This window comes from Myotis brandtii, unplaced genomic scaffold, assembly GCF_000412655.1.
Source record: "Myotis brandtii unplaced genomic scaffold, ASM41265v1 scaffold198, whole genome shotgun sequence".
Taxonomy (NCBI): Eukaryota; Metazoa; Chordata; class Mammalia; order Chiroptera; family Vespertilionidae; genus Myotis; species Myotis brandtii.
Window position 1 is genome coordinate 146,924 of NW_005357380.1, and position 7,984 is coordinate 154,907.

Below are 7,984 nucleotides of genomic sequence, written 5' to 3' on the forward strand. Positions count from 1 at the left end.
TAGAGGCCCAGTGCACAAAATTTGTGCATGGGGGGTGTCCCTCAGTACAGCCTGCACCCTCTCCAATCTGGGAACCAATAGGGGATGTTGGACATACCTTTCACAATACGGGACCTCTGGCTCCTAACCGCTTGCCTGCCTGCCTGCCTGATTGCCCCCTAACCGCTCCCCTGCGGGCCAGATTGATGCCTAACTGCTCCCCTTCTGGCCTGATAGCCCCCAACTGCCCTCTCCTGCTGGCCCAATTGCACCCAACTACCCTCCCCTTCCAGCCTGATTGCTCCAAAATGCTCTCCCCTGCTGGCCTGATCACCCCCAACTGCCCTCCCCTGCCGTGATCTACCTCCTCTGCAATGACCTGCCTCCTCCATGAAAGATAGCGGAGATGCTGGGACCAGCCTCCTCTGTGCCACGGAGAGCTGTGGGACCCCCAAGCCTCACTCTGTGGAGAGGCCACCGGGTCCTACCTCCACTGTGTGCATGGCCATCTTGTGGAGGCCATCTTTTGACAACCTTGCACAAAGGCGTCGCATGAGGGCATGACACCACCTAGGCATTTTTATATTTTACTTAAGAAACCAAATTTTTTCTCACTTGATTTTACTTTTTTATTATTATACTTTTATTTTTAATTATTATTGCTACTACTATTATTTTACCTTTTTTAAAGTTTCATTTTTTCTTTATTTTATTTAATTTTAAGATTAGTGTTATACATTTTATTTTTCTTTTAGCATTATTTTACTCTATCTCAATTTTTCCTTTATGCCAACACTCTCTTCCTCACTCTTCCCCTCTATTGTCCTGTTTCTCTTACCCTGTTCCTGCTTTAGTTTTTCTCTATCCTTTCTTTTTACTCCCTGTTAAAAAATATGTGTAAGAACCAAGAGGAAATGAAGAAGAACCAAGAAAAAATGAAAAATGATATCACTGCAATAAAGAACTCAATAGAAAGCATCAACAGTAGACTAAAAGAAGCAGAGAACCACATCAGTGAGCTAGAAGACAAGGTAGGAAAAAATACCCAAGCAGAGCAGCATCTTGAAAAAAACTTAAAAAACAGGAAGAGAGCATAAGGGAAATTTGGGACAACACAAAATGAAACAACATCCACATAGTAGGGGTGCCAGAGGAGAGGAAACTGACCAAGGAATAGAAAACCTGTTTGAAGAAATATTGATATAAAACGTCCCTGATATTGACAAGAAAAAAACTCAAACAAGTCTAAGAAGCTCACAGACACCCAAATAAGATGAACCCCAAAAGACCAACAACAAGACACATTATAATTAAATTGGCAAACACCAACGACAAAGTAAGAATCTTAAAGGCTGCCAGAGAGAGACAGAAAGTTACCTACAAGGATATCCCATCAGACTATTGACTGATTTCTCAACAGAAACACATCAGGCCAGAAGGGAATGGAATGAAATATACAAAGTCATGCAAAGCAAGGGTCTGAATCCAAGAAAACTGTACCCAAGAAGACTATCAATCAAAATTGAGGATGAAATCAGGAGCGTCAAAGACAAAAAAGGACTAAGGGAGTTTATTACCACCAAACCAGCAATGCAAGAAACGCTAAAGTGTCTGCTATAAAAAGAAGAAATAGGAAGGGAAGAAGGAAGACAGCATAAAGAATAAAAATGGAGAAAAAATTAGTACCCATCAATAATAACTTTAAATGTAAATTAATTAAATGCCCAAATCAAAAGACATAAAGTAGCTGAGTGTATAAGAAAATATAACCCATATATCTTCTGTCTACAGGAAACCCACCTCAGAACAAAGGACTCACACAGACTGATGATGAAGAGATGGAAAAAGGTTTTTCAGGCAAATTGAAATAAAAAAAAATAAAAAGCTGGGGTAGCAATATTTATATCTGACAAATTAGACCTCAAAGTGAAGGCCATACAAGAGATAAGGAAGGCCACTTCATAATACCAAAGGGAGCAATTCAACAAGGAGATATAACTCTGGTAAACCTATATGCACCAAATACAGTAACATCCAAATTATATATATATACCTTCTGGAGGATATCAAGGGAGAGAGGGACAGCAATACAGTCTTAGTAGGGGACTTTAATACCCCAGGAACATCACTTGACAAATCCTCTAAACAAAAAATCAGCAAAGAAACATTAATCCTAAATAACTCACTGGATTAGATGGAATTAATTGACATGGTCAGAACATTTCACCCCAAAGCCACAGAATATACATTCTTCTCAAGTGCACATGGGGCATTTTTAAAGATAGACCACATATTGGGACACAGGAAAAGTCTCTTCAAATTCAAGAAGATATAAATCATATCAAGCATCTTCTCAGATCACAAGGGCATAACTTTAGAAATAAACCACAATAAAAACATTAAAAAAGTCAAACACTTGGAGGCTAACTCACATGTTGTTAAACAATGATTGTTACCAAAGAGATCAAAGCAGAAATAAAAAGCATACTGGTAACAAATGACAATGAAAACACAACATCCAAAATCTATGCGACCCAGTGAAAGCAGTCTTGTGAGGGAAGTTTATAGCTCTACAGGCCTTCCTCAAAAGACAAAAAAAAAAAGGCAATAAATTATCTAACCCTACAACTCAAAGGATTAAAAGGAGAGCAACAAGAAAAGCCCAGAGTAAGCAGAATGAAGGAAATAATAAAGATCAGACCTCAGCCCAAGCTGGTTTGGCTCAGTGGATAGAGCGTTGGCCTGCAGACTGAAGGGTCCCAGGTTTGATTCTGGCTCAGGGCTTGATCCCTAATAGGAGGCATGCAGGAGGCAGCCAATCAATGATTCTCTCCTATCATTGATGTTTCTCTCTCTCTCTCTCTCTCTCTCTCTCTCTCTCTCTTCCTCTCTGAAATCAATCAATAAATATATTTTTAAAAAAGATCAGAGCGGAAATAAATGACATAGACACAAAAGAAATAAACAAATAAACAAAACCAAGAGCTGGTTCTTTGAAAGGATAAACCAAATTGATGAACCTATAGCCTGGATCACCAAGATGGAAAGAGAGAGGAACAAAATAAACAAAATCAGAAATGAAAGAGAAGTAACAACCGACCCCAAAGAAATACAAAGGATTATGAAGAAATACTATGAACAACTCTATTCCAAGAAACTGGACAACCTAGATGAAATGGATATATTCTTTGAAAAATACAAGCTTCCAAAACGCAATCAGGAAGAATAAGAAATTCTGAATAGGCTGATAATTAACAAAGAAATTATAGCAGTAATCAACAGTCTTGCAGCAAACAGAAGCCATTTCAGACAGCTTTACAGTGGAGTTCTACTAAGCATTCAAAGAAGAACTAAAACCTATCCTCCTGAGATTATTCCAAAAAATTCAAGAAGAAGGCCCACTTCCAAGCTCTTTCTATGCCAGCATTATCCTAATTCCAAAATCAGATAAGGACTCCACAAAGAGAACTGCAGGCCAATATCCTTGATGAACATAGATGCTAAAATCCTCAACACAATTCTAGCAAAACGGATTCAGCATTACATTAGAGAGATCATACACTATGACCAAGTTGGGTTTATTCTGGGGATGCAAGAATGGTAAAATATCTGCAAATCAATAAATGTGATACATCACATAAACAAACTGAGAGACAAAATTCACATAATCATACCAATCGATGCAGAAAAAGCATTTGAGAAAATCCAACACACTTTATTGATAAAAACTCTCAGCTAATTGGGAATAGAGGGATCATACCTCAACATAACAAAAGCCATGTATGACAAACCTACAGCTAACATCATAGTGTGATCATATGGTATTTATTTTCTCTGACTGCTTTATTTCATTTAGCATAATAATCTCTAGGTCCACCCATGCTGTCACAAAAGGTAAGATTTTCTTTCTTTTTCCAGCTGCCTAGTAAAATTTTACAATGCAATACTTCTATTAGAAATCATGGGGAAAGAAAACCTTTTGTTTCTGCAGAATAGGCAACAAATTCTTAGCGTTGAAACTAAAAGAAAGATATCATTAAAAATTTTGAAATGGAGTTTATCAAAGTAAAAACTTTTGTTCTGTGAAAAACACTATTAAGATACTAAAAGTTTAAGTCACAATGTGGGAGGAAAATAACTGTTACTCACACTTCTGATAAAGGATATGTATTAAGAATATACAAAGCTCAACAATAAAAAAAACCCACAATTTTTTAAGTGGGGAAAATATCTGAATAGTTACTTATTCAGATAATATTTGTGGATGAAAAATAAGCATAACAAAATAATGCTTAATATCATTAGACATTTTAAAATTCAAAATAACACTATGATGAGATACCACTAGACACCAATCATAATGGCTTTAAAAATGTAAAAGAAAGAAAAATCTAAAAATACCAAGTGCTATCTACAATGTGAAGCAACTGGACTCTCATTTACTTTGGGTGATTATGCAACATGAAACAGCCACTTTGGAAAAATTTATCAGTTTCTTGTAAATTTATACATGCACTTTCTATATTATCCAGAAATTCCACTCCTAGATATCTTTCTTAGAGAAATAATCACCAAGATATGAAATCAACCTAGGTGTCCACGGATAGATGAATGGATAAAGAAGATGTGATACATATTTACAATTGGCTATTACTCTACAATAAAAAAAATGAAATCTTGCTATTTACAACAACATGGATGGGGTTAGCAGGTATTATGCTAAGTGAAATAAGTTAGCGAAAGACAAATAATATATTATTTCACTTATACTGGTATAGAATATTAAATAAAACTAAATAGAAGAACAAACAAAACAAAACAGAAATAGACTCATAGACACAGAGGAATAACTACAGTAATGGTTGCCAGAGGGGAGGAGTTGGGAGGATGGGTGACAAAGGTATAAGGGAATAAGACTTACAAACTTTCAGTTATAAAACAAGTCACAGGGATATAGTATACAGCAACAGGAATATAGTCAATACAATTGTAATAACTTCACAGTGAGGGGTGATTTATAGACTTATTGTGGTGATCACATCATAAGGTATGTAAATTTCAAATCACTATGTTGTACATCTGAATTAATATAGTATTGAATGCCAACTATACTTTAATAACATTTAAAAATCACAATGTCCGTTCATCTACTGATAGGTACTTGGCCTGTTTCCAGATCTTAGCTATTATAAATAACGCTGCTATGAACATAGGGGTCCATACATTCTTTCTGATTGGTGTTTCAGGATTCTTAAGATGCATTCATAGAAGTGGGATCACTGGTCAAATAGCAGTTCAGTTACATTATTAATTTTTTGAGGAAACTCCACACTGTTTTCGATACTGGTTGTACCAGTCTGCATTCCCACCAACAGTGTACTAGGGTTCCTTTTTCTCCACATCCTTTCCAGCACTTGTCTGTTGATTTATTAATAACTAGTGGCCCAGTGCACAAAATTTGTGCATGGGGGGGGATGTCCCTCAGCCCAGCCTGCACCCTCTCCAATCTGGGACCCCTCGGGTGATGTCCTACTGCTGGGGGATATCCCTGAGGGATCAGGCCTAAACCAACAGTTGGACATCCCTCTCACAATCCGGGACCGCTGGCTCCTAACCACTCACCTGCCTGCCTGCCCGATCGCCCCTAACCATTCTGCCTGCTGGCCTGCTCACCCCCAACTGCTCCCCTCCACTGGCCTGCTCACCCCCAACTGCCCCCCACCCCGCTGGCCTGATCACCCCTAAATGCCCTCCCTTGCCAGCCTCACCCCCAGCAGCCCTCCCCTGCCAGTCTCATGGCCCTCAACTGCCCTCCCCAGCCAGAGGCCCTCTGCTGCCAGGTGCGGAATGCTTGCCTCATCACCAGGGCGATGACGCAAGCATTCCGTGCCCGGCCAAGCTGGGAGGCTCTCCCTTCACGGCCAGGTGTTGCCAAGACAGCCAGGCCGCCAGGCAGAATATCCACTGTCATTGCATGCTATTGGTTTAGTTACATCATGAATTCAATCCCCAACTCCATTCAGTAGGAAATGCAAACTACCTGGAACCTATGGAATAACACCTGGTGATTCCCTGCAGGTGTCTGAGCTGCATATATGGGAAAAAGTAGGATGTGTGTGTCATATATATATGACAGATGTGCATGCATGTGTCTGCCAAGGGTAAAGGACACACAAAATCAAGAGAGTTGGCAGCTACACCTCAGGAGCAATGACTGGCAGGAGACTGGCTCTAGACCAGCCGTGGGCAAACTACGGGGGCTGGATCCGGCCCGTTTGATGAATAAAACTAAAAAAAAAAAAAAGACCGTACCCTATGTGTGTGTTATATATATATATATATATATATATATATATATCACAGATGTGCATGCGTGTGCTGAGGGTAAAGAACACACAAAATCAAGAAAGTTGGCAGCTACACCTCAGGAGCAATGACTGGCAGGGGACTGGCTCTAGACTGTAACTTCCCAAGCCTATCGAAGTACATTTCCAGGACTCGTCCCACCTCTGTCATGCCCCCTGCTGACAGGAGGCTGGCTCCTTCACCACAGCTGTTTCATGTGGGTCCTTTTGACCCCTAACCTCCCAGCATCCTTGGCCAGTATGTCAGGCATGCTGGTCATTCACAGAGGGCCATAGCCACAGGCTGTGCTGGCCCCCGAGCTGATGTCTTGTTAATCACTCAGTGTGGGCAGGCAGAGCCGCCTGAGAGGCTGGCCTCTCCCGTGGGCACACAGCAGCAGGGGAAAGCAGGAGCGAGAGGCCCTCTATATGCTGGGTGCTCCCAAGAGCTCCCACTCCTGCCAGGTGAGCATGTGACTCTCCCAAGTGGGAAGAGAAGCCGGGCGGCCATGAAAGGTAGGGTCCTCCCCAAAAGGTGACCATGAGGCAGCGGCAGTATGGGATGTCCCCTGTATGCATGGTTTCTGAACTGCGTCACCTGTAACTCCAGCCTCTTTAACAACATGAGATTCAGAGGAGGGCTGTGCCATAGACCCTGCTCTCCGAAAGCACTGACAAGGTGATCGTCTGGCAGCACTGGCGGCTGCACTTGGAGCTCCATGATTCATCCCATCCTTGACCCGCCAGGGGCTGTGAGGCCTGCCAGGTGCCCTGCAGGGCTGTCCCTCCTGTCTGTGCCCGGCCTGGCCAGGAGGCCCTTCCTCCGCAGCCGGGTGCGGAATGCTTGCCTCGTCACTGCAGCGACGAAGCAAGCATTCCGCCAGGCTGCTCACACTGCCCGCTCTCAGCGGTGGCCCCGCCCCCCCCAGGACTGGGGGACTCCGGTGGGGCTGAGAGGACTGGGCGCTGCCATCTTGTGGCTATGGGCACTGCCATATTTGTGATGGAGTGATAGTTAATTTGCATATTACCCTTTTATTAGATAGGATAACCATTCTGGCCGGTGAGAGGTGGTACCTCACTGTCGTTTTACTTTTCATCTCTGATAATTTGTGACTTTGAGCATTTTTTTCATATGTCTCTTGGCCATATGAAAAAATGCTCAAAGTCACTAATTGAGGTCCTCTGCTCATTTTGAAAGTGGGTTGTTTGTCTTCCTTTTGTTGAGTTGTATGAGTACTTTATATATTTTGGAAATTAACCCCTTGTCACATGTATCATTGGCAATATGTTCTCCCATACAGTAGGTTCCCTTTTCACTGTGATGCTGGTCTGTTTTGCTGTGCAGAAGCTTTTTAGTTTGATGTAGTCACTTTTTATTTATTTTTCCTTTTTTTTTATCTTGCCCTTGGCATGTAGCTGTGAAAATTCTGCTACGTGAGATGTCTGATATTTTGCTGCCTATGTTTTCTTCTAGGATTTTTATGTTTTCACATTTTTCCATTTATATGCATATATGCATAACCCATGGACATAGACAATAGTGCAGTGAAGTCCTGGGCAGGGTTCAGGAGTGGGGTGGAGGGGGTTAATGAGGGGATGAAAGACGGTAACTATAATATTTTCAACAATAAAAATAAATTTAAAAATCAATGTCAGAT